This window comes from Arachis ipaensis, chromosome B4, assembly GCF_059453495.1.
Source record: "Arachis ipaensis isolate K30076 ecotype BB chromosome B4, ASM5945349v1, whole genome shotgun sequence".
Classification (NCBI taxonomy): Eukaryota; Viridiplantae; Streptophyta; class Magnoliopsida; order Fabales; family Fabaceae; genus Arachis; species Arachis ipaensis.
In genome coordinates, this window is record NC_142439.1 from 130,532,875 (window position 1) to 130,548,268 (window position 15,394).

The window sequence follows — 15,394 nt, forward strand, 5'->3', positions numbered from 1 at the left end:
ATATTGTTCAGTGGAGTTGCTCAAGTTGAGTTCTTTTTAATCCCGAAATGTTTTTCTTGATGATTGAATGAGTATCATATTTTGTTCGGCATATGAATTTCTTTCGGTTCGGTGGAGTCTGTCACTTTCGTTCACTTAATTGTTAGTGTCTTTTTCTTGCTTATATTTTTCTCCGCTATCAATTCAATGTGTTTGTTTGTGTTGCAGAGAAAAAGAAATTGAAAAAACACCCATAGTAAAACGAAAACAACCGCAAAGGGTGGCAAAAAAACAAACCAACTTTGACAAGGAGTAATTTTCTCGAATCATCTTTTCTTTTACTTTATTGATGCTTTTGTTTTAGGTTCCTTCATACTTATTTTATGAACTTTTAGATCTGAACAAGTAAAAGACAGCGCTCCAGAAAGAAGAAGACAAGCGTTGGAGACAATAAGAGAAAAGAGATCAAAGAAAAGAAATGATGGAGCTCAAACAGCAAACGTTGCTCCGAACCAGTTTAACTCGACGGGGGCACAAAATGATTTCTATGAGACGTAAGATTCGTCTTCTTATACCGAGTTATTTTTCTTTCTTTGCTAACTATTGCTAGAACCTTTTCTAATTCCTTTGGATTCAATTACTAATATTTATTTATCTTGCTTAGACTGCCAACTGTAAATCTCGATAGTGAACCTCTCTTGCAGACTCAGGCAAGCTCCACACTGTCTGTAGATGACCCAGACAATACCAGGTAAATTGGTTCGGTGGTTTCTAAAAATGAATTTCATGTGTTTCTACCCTAAACCTTAAACCATGAACCCTAAACCCTAAACTCTGAACCCTGAACCCATAAACTCTAAACCCTAAAACCCTAAACCCTAAGCCCTAGACCCTAAATCCTGAACCCATAAACCCTAAATCCCTAAAACCCTAAACCCTAAACCCTATCCCCTAAACCCTAAAATTCTAAACCCTAAATCCTAAACCCTAAACCCTAAACCATAATCTAGGTTTCTAATTTTAATTTGTTATCTTTTTTTTAGGAAAAATACCCCGAAAAGCACGACAAAATATTTTAGAAAAAAGAAAATCCATCCAAGAAAGAGTTTTAAAACTCCATCAATGTAAGTTAAAAATATTTATGTTACTCTTTTAGATTTTTTAATAATTTTTGTTTAATTAATCACACGGAAAACATGTTTAAATGTAACTAGCACTACATCTGATTCTGAGCTACAAATCATTGAGGATCAACAAGAAACTCATTTTGAACCTTTGGAAATGTGAGTTTTTCAATCTACAGATTCCAGTTTCTCAGAACAAATTCTAATTATTCAACATTAACTTCTTCATTATTTACATTCCTTAGACATCCTCTTGTGTTGTCTCTTCCAAGTTTTGTTCAGGGAGAGTTGATCAAAGATGACTTTATTTATGTCCCTCCAGAAAGTCAAACACAAGAATCTGATATTCAGTAAGTTTATAAATATTTATTCATCACATGAATCTTGTTCAATTCAGTGAGTTTGGTAACTTTAAATCACTTGATAGCTAGTGTATCCAGGGTCTAGGGTTATGCTGATTGCATTTTTACTTGATAGTTAGTGTGTTCAGGGTTTAGGGATATTCTGATTGCATGAAACAATGCTTTTCTAGCTGTTTCATTATTTATCATGTTTTATTCAGTGCATCAAGTGGGCTGATAAACCGCAATTTATGGGTTTATCTTGTACTTAATTTAGTAGATTTTATCCATTATTCTCACACTTATTCATATAAATTGCATGTTTTACATTTTCCTTCCTGATTTTGTGCTATGATTGAAAACATGCTTCTCTGGCCTTAAATTTGCTAGTTTTAATCCTCTCTTATTATCATTCGATGCTGTGATATGTATGTTAAGTATTTTCAGGATTTACAGGGCAGGAATGGCTTAGAGGATGGAAAGGAATCATACAAAAGTGGAAGGAATACAGGAAATTGAAGGAATCGTAAAGCTGTCAAGCCTGACCTCTTCGTATTCAATCGATCATAACTTGAGCTAAAGAATTCCAAATGAGGCGGTTCTAGTTGCATTGGAAAGCTAACATCCGGGGCTTCAAAATGATATATAATTTGCCATAGTTGCCATGCAGTTAGGCAATGCGCATGCGTGCATCTGCGAAAATTCAGCGAGTCAGAAATCGCTGGGGGCGATTTCTGGGCTGTTTTTGACCCAATTTTCGGCCCAGAAAACACAGATTAGAGGCTGCAGAGTGGAGGAATTAGGGAGACACTTCTCATTATTCACAAGTTAGGTTTAGATGTAGGTTTTAGAGAGAGAGGCTCTCTTCTCTCTCTAGGTTTTAGGTTTTTAGGATTAATTCTTCTCCAATTCAGAATTCTATCTTATTTCAATTTAGTTTCTCTTCTACTTCTATTTGTTCTAGCATTCTAGTTTATTTATTTTCCTTATTAATTACTTTATGTTGCTAATTTAGTTTATGAATTCTCATGTTAGATTCAATTCCCTTTTAATGCAATTTGAGGTATTTCATGTTTATTGCTTGCTTCTTCATTTGTTGTTATTGAATCCTTATTATTGGTTGTTTAGATTTAATATTCTCTTGTTAGTTTTCTATGCTTTCATCTTATGCCTTCCAAGTGTTTGATAAAATGCTTGGAAGGATGCTAGAGTAGAATTTTATGTTCTTGGCTTGGGAAGGTAACTTAGGAATTCTTGAGTTACTAATGTCTAAGTAATTGATGATTGGTAGCCATTGACTCTAGTTCTCACTAATTGAATTAGTGGATAGCTAGGACTTATGGACTTGGATTGATATAGCTCATTTGACTTTTCTCTACTTGTTAGAAGATAATTTAATGGAATTTATCCTTGCAATTATCATGTTGTGGTTAGTGATAAGGATAGAGATCCTTGACCACCAAACCTTGCCAAGACCCTTTTGTTATTTTAATTTTCTTACCAATCTACTTTCTTGTTCCTTATTTCAAAGACCCAAAAATATATTTTATCATAACCAATAACAAGAACACCTCCCTGCAATTCCTTGAGAGATGACCCGAGGTTTGAATACTTCAGTTATTATTTTTAGGGGTTTGTTACTTGTGACAACCAAATTTTTGTATGAAAGATTATTGTTGGTTTAGAAACTATACTTTCAACGAGAATATATTTGTGAATTCTAGACCACACAAAAGTCCGTTCATCATGGGCTCGGTTCGATGGTCTCATAAAATTCTTTTTGTTAATTTTAATGAAATATGATAATAGTTTGGGATCATTATTGAACTGTTTTCTATTTAATGCAGCAATCCTTTGGAACTGCAACAGCAGCCCTGTGAAAAAGCACCAGCACAACAATAAGAACAACAAAAGCAGGCTGCTGAGAAATCTTCACCAAGGAATATGGAGCCAGAACTTCCAATGAATGTGTAAGTTTTAATTAAATATTATTTTTTATAATCTTCTGGTTTAGCTGGTAATTAGAATTCTTTTTATTAGTTTTAATGGTACAAGATAACAAATCTACCTCATTACTGAAATCTTTTCTGTTTAATGCAGTAGCCCTCCCAAACAACAACAGCAACAAGAAGCTCTGGTGGCAAGCCAATTAGAAGAAGAAGCCCAGCCTGAATTGTAAGTTTTATCATTGTTCACCACATTGTATCATTTCGGTTCACTACATTGTTTCATATCATTTTTGTTTCATATCAGAACAAATTCTAATTATTCACATTAACTTCTTCATTGTTTACATTCCTTAGACCTCCTCTTTCTTTGTCTCTTCCAAGTTCTCTTCAGCAAGAGTTGATCAAAGACGACTTTATCTATGTCCGTCCAGAAAATCAAACATAACAAACTTCTAATCATGAGTAAGTTTATAAATATTTATTCACCACATGAATCTTTTTCGGTTCAGTGAGCTTGGTAATTTTAAATCACTTGATAGCTAGTGTATCCAGGGTTTAGGGTTATTCTGATTGCATTTTCACTTGATAGTTAGTGTGTTCAGGGTTTAGGGATATTCTGATTGCATGTAGCAATGCTTTTCTAGCTATTTCATTATTTATCATGTTTTATTCAGTGCATCTACGGGGTTCGATTCGGTGGTCTCATAAAATTCTTTTTATTAATTTTAATGGTACAGGATAACAAATCTGCCTCATTACTGAAATCTTTTCTGTTTAATGCAGCAGCCTTCACAAACAACAACAGCAACAACAAGCTCCAGTGGCACGACAATTAGAAGAAGAAGCATAGCCTGAAATGTAAGTTTTACCATTGTTCACTACATTGTATCATTTCGGTTCACTGAGTTGTTTGACATCATTTTTTTAATATCATTGATATATATGTCTATCGTCTTGCAGTGCTGCTCATCCTAGGTAATGGGAAGATGACATGCCTTCCTTTAACCTTGGGATAAGTCCCCTAGCATCTCAAGCAACCCCCCCCCACTCAACCAACTCAGCCCTCTGAGCCGACTGTTTCACAGTTGGAAATCCTGAAAGAGGCGGTGATAGATGTTGGAGTGACGGCTACATTGAAGTTTGCTGAAGCAACAACTGCCGAGCCAACCTTCACAAGTGCTGAAGATTTCAAAAATCCGGAGAAAGCCAAAATCACAAGGGAGTTGATCAAAAAGTGTTATCATTGGATGACACTTGTTAAACAGACCAAAGATAGTAGCAACAAATATGATGCCATATTCGTCTTGAAGCATGAGGCACTTTATGAGGGGGTTAGAGAACATTTCATGTCTCTAATGCCCAACAACAAGTGGAAAGCATGATAAATTCTTTGCCAATTGCGTTAACGTTAATGATTTTTCTAAAGACTCTTATACATTATATCTCATAAATTTTCTTCCTATAGGTAGTGATGACAAATGGATTTTTGATGGTTTAGAAATTTACTAATAAAATCTCGTTGTAAAGTATAGTTTCTAAACCAAGCAATAATCCTTTCATACAAAAAGTTGCTTGTCACTAGTACAAACCCCTAAAATTTATAAACCGAAGTATTGGACCTCGGGTCGTTCTCCCTAGGAATTACAATGAAGTGTCTTGTTATTGGTTATGAGTTATTTTGGGGTTTTGGATAAGGAGCATGAAAAGTAAATGGCAATGAAAATAAACTAAAAACTATAAAAGGCTCTTGGAAAGGTGTGAGAACTAGAAGTCCTATCCTAGTTATCCTTCTCAATTGTGATGAGAATTGTTCATTGCTACCACTTAGTTAACCCTTACTAATTAAAGGAAAGTCAAGTGGATGAATTGACTTGAGCCACAAGTCCTAGCCAACTTCCAAGGAAAGACTAGCTTTAGTGCATTCCAAACCAATTAGCAATCCCTCCAATTATCAATCAACAAAGGAATTAGATAACTCAAGTGTCACTAATTACTCTACCTAGGCCAAGAGGAACAAAATCTACACTAAAACTAAAAGAGACATTTCAACAAACACATAAAGTGCAAGAAGAGTAGACATTATTAAATGTAAGAATTAAAGGAATCTACAACTACAAAAACAAGAGATCAACAATAGAAAAGCAAAGAAGACACAATTATTATGAATTACCTCTTATTGAATTGGAAGAATATAGAAGGAACAGTACTAGATCTACAACAAAGTATATGAACAACATAAAGGAAATTGCAACAAAAGAATAGAAGAAGAATGAATGTAACAACAAGGAATTGAGATGTAGAAGTAGAAGAACATGAATCTTAATCTAGATCTAAGAACTAAACCTAATCCTAATCCTAATTCTAGAGAGAAGTGAGAGCTTCTCTCTCTAGAACTCTAAACTAAAAGTGATTAGTGGTTAAAAGGTGGTGATAATGATGATCATTCCTTCTCCATGTGTCTTCCCCTTAATCCTTCATCCTTTTATTCCTTTCCCTTAGCAATTTGGCGCCAAAAATGGGTTCAGAAACCCTCTCAAATCGCCAGGCACGTGTTGCATTAATGAGGTCATGTGCCATCATCGGCGCGTGCGCGCATGGTACGCGCGCGCGCCCCTGGTCGATTCTGCAATGTGCGCGCGAGCGCCTTGTGCGCGTGCGCGTGCATGGCTGACTTTGCTTCTTTGACTTTTTATGCTTCTCTCCACTTGTATGCTCCCTTCCTTGCTTCCTTTGATCCATGCCTAGCCTATTTCAATCCTGGAATTACTAGCAAACACCTCAAGGCATCTTATGGAATCAAAGAAGAACTAGAATTCATCAAAATAAGGCTTAAAAAGCATGTTTTTACACTTAAGCACAAATATGGGAGAGATAACAAAATCATGCTAATTCCTAGGCTAAATGTGACAAAGGTTATCAAAATACTCTAAATTCAATGCAAAACAAACCGTCAAATTGGGGTTTGTCAACCTCCCCACACTTAAGCCTTAGCATGTCCTCATGCTAAAATAAGAAGGAACTAAGGGTTATGACATTTATTGAATGCAACTAAACTATATGAGTCCTATCTAAATGCAACTATCTAAAGCAATTGGAGATGCTTAGTTCAAACAAATCAATTCCCAAGAGAGCATGTGTAAGCACAAGAGCTGAGTAATAAGGACTAAGTCCAAACCACAATTGTATTGAATTGTCAAAAGAGTTCAAACTTGCAAGAATATAGATAATATAGGTGAATACATGTAATTGAACTTTTGAACCCTCACCGAATGTGTATCCGCTCTATTCGCTCAAGTGTTTAAGGGTTAATTCACTCAATTCTCTTCTAATCATGTTTTCCAAAATTTGATTTTCTTCTAACAATCAACACTTATTCAATGCGTGCATACATTCATCATGAAGTCTTTCATTTAGGTTGTAATGGGGTTAGGGTCAAGGTAGGATCATTTATGGTCAAGTGGACTAGGATTTGAATCTTTGATTAGCATAGACTTTCCCACCTAACCTATTTAATGACCTATACAAATGCAGCTATTCTAAATACCCATTCTTCACTTTTTCTTACATACTCATGCATTTTTTTATTTGATTCACAACACCTATGCATTGATTCCTTTTTATTGACTTCACTTTGGGGCATTTTGTCCCCTATTATTATTATTTTTTTTTTCATTTTATTTTTCTTTTCATCATTTTTTTTTCTTTCCTTTATATATATTTTTTTTCTTTTTCTTCTTTCAAACTAAATACAAGAACATCAATGCATAAGGTCTCTACATTTGATCAATACATGAATATGTGCCCAATTCCTAAACATAAAAGTGTATTGCCCCTTTTTATCCCATCCAATGTTCCCAAGCCTCACCAACTTGAATAATACACACTCTCACTAGCCTAGGCTAATCAAAGATCCAAACAAGGACTTTTCATTGGTTTTCCGCCTTAGGCTTGTAATGTGCTAAAATAAGAATAAGTTGGTTAAGCATAGGCTCAAAATTGGCTAGCAATGGAGAGTAAAAGGTTGGCTATTTGGGTGAGTGGCTAATGAAAGAATGGCCTCAATCATATAAATGCACAAACACAAGAAATAAACGGATATATAGAATCAAGCAAATCAAGGATCACAATCATGGAAAGAGAGCAATTTCACACAAGAATGGAAAATAAGTGGTTATAAAATGTAACCACATCAATAGGCTCAAGTCTCACAAGCTTGTGTTCTCAATTCAATACATGCTTCACAAGGTATGAAATTCAAGCAAGTTTCAAAAATTCTTTTTCAATCAATTGGGTTAATGCCCTATATTTAAATTCCTTGAAAAACCTCAATGTTTGACTAAGCATTGTTGTGATTGAAAAGTTCAAAAATTTTCTTAGTTCACCCTTTCCTTTTTCACTTAGAACCAATATATTATGCAAAAAGGGTGCCTAAGTTTCACTTAAAACATGATTTCTAATCACAACCGCAAACTAAAAACAAAGATAGACAAAATGTATAAAGAAGAATCCAACTAAAAGTACGGAATCTATCATCCAAAAGATCTAAAAATATCCAAAAGCATCAAAATATCTAAGATCCAAAATAAGCAATAAAAGTATCCAAAGCAAACTAGAAATGGCATCAAAATATATACAAAGATGTGCAAAATAGGATAACTAGGCTGAAAAGTTCACCGGTTCCCAGATAATGCTACCGGTGCCCTCCCCACACTTAAAATCAAGCATCGTCCTCGATGCTAAACCGGAGGATCAGTGGGAGGTACAACGATAGGCTCTGGCTCTGACTGTGGCTGTGGGACCGGCTGAGTCTCCTGTGTCTGAGGTGGCTCTGTAGTGTCAGGGGCATCCTGCTGAACCGGCGCCTCCGCGTCCTCCTCCTGATGATCCAGCTCATCGGAGGCCGGAGAATCGGGAAGCGGAGGTAGCTCAGCGCCCAGAGAGATAAGTGCATGGTCCATCCGATCCAAACGGCGTCTGACATGGTGTCGCTCTCGCTCTAAGAACCGGAAGAGACGCTGGACCAGGAGATAGGTAGGCTCAGGTGCTGCTGGAGGGCCTGTAGATGGTGAAGGAGCTGCGGGTGTAGAAGATGATGGGCCAGCTGCAGGGGAAGGTGGTGAAGGTGTCCCTATGACAGCTCTAGCCCGAGAGCAGCGTCTAGCAGGTGGCTTCTCGTGCACCCAAACACCCCAGGGGATAGTAACCTCCCTGTCATCTGCATCAGCTGGTGGTGGTCGCACATCATCATCTGACCACGGGACATCAGCTAAGGCTGCCATACTCGTGACCAATGTAGGAAATGGAAGTAGGCCACGAATATGCGCCCGCCACATGCACTGTCGGATAAGTCTAGGGAAGGAGACATCCTTCCCCTCCATAACACACCCGATCAGCAGAAGCATCTCCATGGGGACCTCAGAAAAGTGGGTGGTAGGCAGGACGTAGTGGGCGAAGATCATCTGCCAAGTCCTGGCCTCCCTAGTCAAATGAGTGAATAACATCCCCTTTGGCTTGGTGTTGCCCGCATCCATAACCCATGAAGCATCCGGTATCCCAATCACGCGCCGAAGCGCCTCATAATCAAAAGTCATGGTATGGATGGCTATCTCAGCCTGATGATGGGCACACTGGTCATGCGGAATGTGTCGGCAATGTAATGCCTCCCCAATGGCGGTCTCGGTGACCATAATCTCTCTACCCCGCACCTGAACTGAGTCCAAAGTCGGACGGAAGAAGTTGCAGTAGAATTCCTTCACCCAAGATATATTGATGTCACCCAAATCCCGGTCAACAAAGTCAATACCTAACTCAAGGATCCGACCGGTAATGCGCCGTCTCACATCATTAGGTAGGAGCAACTTCTTCTCAATATTTAGCTTCGTTGTTCGATATCTAGAGAACCGAAGCTCACAGTAGAGATTGGGGAATTTGTCTGGATTGGTAGAAGGCAACTGCTGATTCTCTTTATCCTCGTCATGCAATGGATTCTTAGCATAGTTCTTGTAGATGGAAGGAATGGAGGGGGTAGAGTGTTTTCTCTTCTTAGAGGCGGTGGCTATGGTTTTGCCTTTATCCGACATCCTGAAAAATGTGATAGAATATATAAAACATTTAGCATGTAGCAAAAAAACATGGTCAGGTCATAAATGACAAAGAACAATCATGATGTTGCAATGAATATGCAAAAGTGAACAAGTAAACCAAAAAAAATGCAAGCTTCACTAAAGTCAACAACTCATATTCACAAGGCAATAATATCATCATATAGTTGAAGGAATTTGTTAAAGATGGTTAAAGGTGAGTGGAAGTGGAATGGTTAAAGAAGTTAGTAAGTTAGAAAAGTAGGTTAGTGATATGATGATATTTATGCGTAATGAAAAGAAAAGTTGTGGTTTATGTTCACGATGATTGATGCAAGTCCGGGAAGTCAAAAGGAAGTGGAGATTGCCCAAAATTGAAATAAAGACCAAAGTAAAATTAATTTCCTTGAAAATCGGGCAGCATTCCGGCTTAAAATTGGACGTTCCCGGATAGCAAAATGGCACAATTGGCATGGAAAACAACATCAATTAGGCAAAGCAGTGGTTGTATGACATTCAGTCGACAAGGAGTGCATAAAAACAATCCAAAATCAGCATACAACATTCAGAGAAACAGACATCGAGTAAGCACATACGGAGCACTTATCAGGCCTAGAATCCTCTATCCAGCCCTAGCTACCTAACCGCAATTATTTCTATCTAACCTAACATGCAAAGTTCTAAGCCTAACTAACTAACATGCAACAGACCAACGAACAGAAATAGATGATTAAAAGAAGAACAGAAAGGTGTAAGTTGCGTAGGAACCTGGGGGCAGAAGGGAACTAGGAATGGAAAGGGAATTCGGGAGTAGGGCCACAGAATCAGAATTTGCGCCGCCGTCAACGGTGGCGGTTATGGCAGAGGGGCGGCGGCGAGAGTTGCTGCGGCGGCCGAGATGAAATGGGTGGGTGAGAGAGAGAGAGAGGTTGAGGGTGAGTTGCTGGCGGTGATGATGGCGCGGCGGAAGTTTGAGAAACTGAGGGGAAGAGGGACGGTGATGGTGAAAGAGGATTGGGTGAGATGGGTGAGAGGAGTGAGAGGGAGAGAGAGAAGACGGGTGGTGGTGAGAGGGGAAGAGAGAATCGATGGCTAAGGATGGTCACGGAGGGGTAGGTCGTGCGGCGGCGGCCGGCGCTGCTGCTGCGACGGCAGTTGGGGGAGAGAAGAAGAAGAAGAGGTTGGGGAAAGAGTTGCGCGACTGCGCAGTGTGCTTCGCGAGCTAGGGTTATCCCTATTTTTGAATCGGCGCGCGCGCGTACCTTGCGCGTCCGCGTCTATTGAGAGAACGTGGGCCCTACGCGTGCGCGTACCGTGCGCGCACGCGTGCATGGAGTTGGGCTAGGGGCTTAGAGTTGGCCTAACTCAGGCCTAACTCTCTGGAGAATGGCCTGGGAGTCGCGCCACTAGATTTGCGCGAACGCGGCAAGTATGCGTCCGCGTGCATTGAGGGCAATGGAGAGCCACGCGTGAGCGTACAGTGCGCGCTAACGTGGGGTGGCATCGGTAGGGGTGCGTGCGCATACCTTGCGCGCACGCGTACATGAGATTGGGGCTGAGGCTTAGAATGGGCTTGAGGCACGCCCAACTCTCTGGTCCATGGCCTAGTTTGGTGGCACCACGCAAGGACGCGCGCGCGGCAAGTGCGCGTCCGCGTACATTGACGAATTGTGAAAATGGCGCGCTGGCGCGATGCATGCGCTCGCGCAGATCGGGTTGGGCCTGGGGCCTAGAGCTAGCCCAGAAATGGCTTAACTCTCTGGGGTTTGGCTCGTGGTGCATGCGCGTCGGGACGCGTACGCGTACGTTGTGCGCGCGCGTCCACGCCCCCTTTTTTTTTTTCAGAAGAAAAAAAACTTGCTGGGTGCTCCCCTTAGTGTTCACAACTCTTATTCACTCAACCATCATACAATTCACAAAAATGCAATTTTTGATATTATTCATCTACTACTAAACACAACATGCATGTGACTAAGCTAACAATTAAGTTGTACAAACAAATTATGTGAAATATCTACCTACAATGGTAACTCGAATCACTTATTAGGCAAATTCAAAAGAGAATGGAAAGAGTTTACCATGGTGGGGTGTCTCCCACCTAGCACTTTTAGTTTAAGTCCTTAAGTTGGACATATGGGGAGCTCCTCATCAAGGTGGCTTGTGCTTGTATTCATCTTGGAACTCCCACCAATGCTTGGTTCTCCATTGTGCCCCAAGATTCTTCATGGATTGAGCCAAGTCTTGATGGAGTTCTTCACAAGCTTGGGGCTCCCAAAGTTGATCCTCTTCTTGTAATCCGGGATCCCACACTTTGTTTTCATACCCGTCTTGAGGTTGATCATCATTATTAGTCCAACCGGGTGGTGAGTAAGGTGAATTCTCTATATAGTGGCCAACAATCCTCCTAGACCCATCTATTTGAGCACTACTCCAACCTTTATATCTCATGTTTGATGCATCAACCATAATGAGCCTAGAATGATATTTCAAACCACTAACCATCTCCTTTTTACTCTTAAAGCCACAAATATGTCTTAGTTGACCATCCGTCTTAAGCAAACCATATTCAAGGGGAATAATAAAGCTTGAGCATAAGGAATTTACCCACTTGAATGAGAGAATGGATGGTGGTGGCTTGGGGAGAGGTATCTCCAATGTGCTAGCGAGCTTCACTCCCTTGTGTTCTTCCTTGTCAATCTCCACCTCTTCATAAACTTCTTCATTCTCAATCCTTTGTTCATCAACTTCATCTAGTTCGTCTCCATCACTCAAGTCATAAATGGGAGGTTGAGAGAAATCTACCTCCACATCACTTTTAAATTCATTGGGAGAGGATTCTTCAAATTCAAAGGATTCTTCACCAAGAAGATTGGATGCATGATCTTCATCACCAAGGGAACTCAATTCTTGCTTCATTCTCTCCAAGTCTTCATATAGAATATGCCTTGGAGGTTGTGCACATTCCTCCTCAACATCAAATTTACTCTTCTTGGAGGGATTTTCTTTGATTTTAGCTTCCCATGGAAGTTCCGCATCTCCTAAGTCTTCAACCACTTCTTCCTCTTCTTCAATGGTCATAGGTTCCTCCAATTGTTCTAACACAAAGTAGCCTTCCTCCTTTTCCACCGGAGTTTCCAATCTCTCCTTCATGCTATGCTCTTCTTGAGCCATGGGAGTTCCTTGAGTGTCCAAAAGTTGGGATGCTAACCGGTTTACCACCGCATCCAAGGCGGTCATGAATTGTTGCACATCCCTTGTCATCTCCTCATGTCCTTGAAGAAGAACACCAAGGGTTCCATCCATTAGAGGTTGGAGTGGATAAGAAGGTTCATTGTCTTGGAGAAAGGGTTCATTATAGGAAGGTGGTTCTTCTTGGTGAGGTGGTGGTGTGTATTGAAGTGGTTCTTGGGAGTAGTAATCTTGGAATTGTGGTTCCATGTATGGCTCATATGGTTCAAAAGGAGGTTGGTATGGTGGGTAAGGATCATGGTCATGTGGAGGTGTTTGTTGAAAATAGGCTTGTGAGTGTGGTTGAGGGTCATGTTGAGGATATGACTCATAGGCATATAGTGGTGGTTCTTGGAAATCACAAGGAGATCCACCATAGCCATTTGATTGATATGCATCAAAGAATGGCTCTTCCTCATAGTGCATTGGTGGGGGTTGTTGCCATGATGATTGATCATAAGCATATGGCTCTTCCCACCTTTGATTATCCCATCCTTGATACACATCTCCATTATAGTCCTCATCACCTACAACATAGTTGTAATTACACTCATAGCCAAAATGAGAATTCATAATGGAAAGAGAAAACAAAAATCAAAAGATAATAGAAAATAAGAGAAATAAAATTCTACAACTAGCAAATAAAGCAGAAAGCAAGATATTCACACTATTCACATATGTACAATAACCAATAACATAACACCATTGCAATTCCCCGGCAACGGCGCCATTTTGACAAATGGATTTTTAACGGTTTAGAAATTTACTAATAAAATCTCGTTGTAAAGTATAGTTTCTAAACCAAGCAATAATCCTTTCATACAAAAAGTTGCTTGTCACTAGTACAAACCCCTAAAATTTATAAACCGAAGTATTGGACCTCGGGTCGTTCTCCCTAGGAATTACAATGAAGTGTCTTGTTATTGGTTATGAGTTATTTTGGGGTTTTGGATAAGGAGCATGAAAAGTAAATGGCAATGAAAATAAACTAAAAACTATAAAAGGCTCTTGGAAAGGTGTGAGAACTAGAAGTCCTATCCTAGTTATCCTTCTCAATTGTGATGAGAATTGTTCATTGCTACCACTTAGTTAACCCTTACTAATTAAAGGAAAGTCAAGTGGATGAATTGACTTGAGCCACAAGTCCTAGCCAACTTCCAAGGAAAGACTAGCTTTAGTGCATTCCAAACCAATTAGCAATCCCTCCAATTATCAATCAACAAAGGAATTAGATAACTCAAGTGTCACTAATTACTCTACCTAGGCCAAGAGGAACAAAATCTACACTAAAACTAAAAGAGACATTTCAACAAACACATAAAGTGCAAGAAGAGTAGACATTATTAAATGTAAGAATTAAAGGAATCTACAACTACAAAAACAAGAGATCAACAATAGAAAAGCAAAGAAGACACAATTATTATGAATTACCTCTTATTGAATTGGAAGAATATAGAAGGAACAGTACTAGATCTACAACAAAGTATATGAACAACATAAAGGAAATTGCAACAAAAGAATAGAAGAAGAATGAATGTAACAACAAGGAATTGAGATGTAGAAGTAGAAGAACATGAATCTTAATCTAGATCTAAGAACTAAACCTAATCCTAATCCTAATTCTAGAGAGAAGTGAGAGCTTCTCTCTCTAGAACTCTAAACTAAAAGTGATTAGTGGTTAAAAGGTGGTGATAATGATGATCATTCCTTCTCCATGTGTCTTCCCCTTAATCCTTCATCCTTTTATTCCTTTCCCTTAGCAATTTGGCGCCAAAAATGGGTTCAGAAACCCTCTCAAATCGCCAGGCACGTGTTGCATTAATGAGGTCATGTGCCATCATCGGCGTGTGCGCGCATGGTACGCGCGCGCGCCCCTGGTCGATTCTGCAATGTGCGCGCGAGCGCCTTGTGCGCGTGCGCGTGCATGGCTGACTTTGCTTCTTTGACTTTTTATGCTTCTCTCCACTTGTATGCTCCCTTCCTTGCTTCCTTTGATCCATGCCTAGCCTATTTCAATCCTGGAATTACTAGCAAACACCTCAAGGCATCTTATGGAATCAAAGAAGAACTAGAATTCATCAAAATAAGGCTTAAAAAGCATGTTTTTACACTTAAGCACAAATATGGGAGAGATAACAAAATCATGCTAATTCCTAGGCTAAATGTGACAAAGGTTATCAAAATACTCTAAATTCAATGCAAAACAAACCGTCAAATTGGGGTTTGTCAAGTGACTATACATAGCATGATTCTTAACAACATAAAATGTCACCGGTATCAAAAACAAATATATATTGTGTCATTGGATATTGTGGTAAGCTCAATATCTTATTCCCTGTTGTTTGATGTTTATCGCGTCTTATTCGAATCATGAATGGAGTTTTGTTCAATGGACCTGTTCATGTTGATTTTGCACATGATTCCTGTTTCGTTCGGTGGGATGTTCATATTGATTCACTAGTCTGGTTGCTTCTGATTTAACTGATGTTCGTTTTGTATATGTTTATGTTGGGAATCCATGGCGTGGAATACACTGATAAAAGGACAAATAAAGCCTACTGGTTTGATATCGAACAATATTCCCACCACCGCCATTTCCTTGACAAAAGAAAAATGGCATCGCATCCATTTGTAAGTATTCATTTCTAAAAATTCTTTGATAATTTTCTCGTTTGCTATTGTTTCGACTGAAA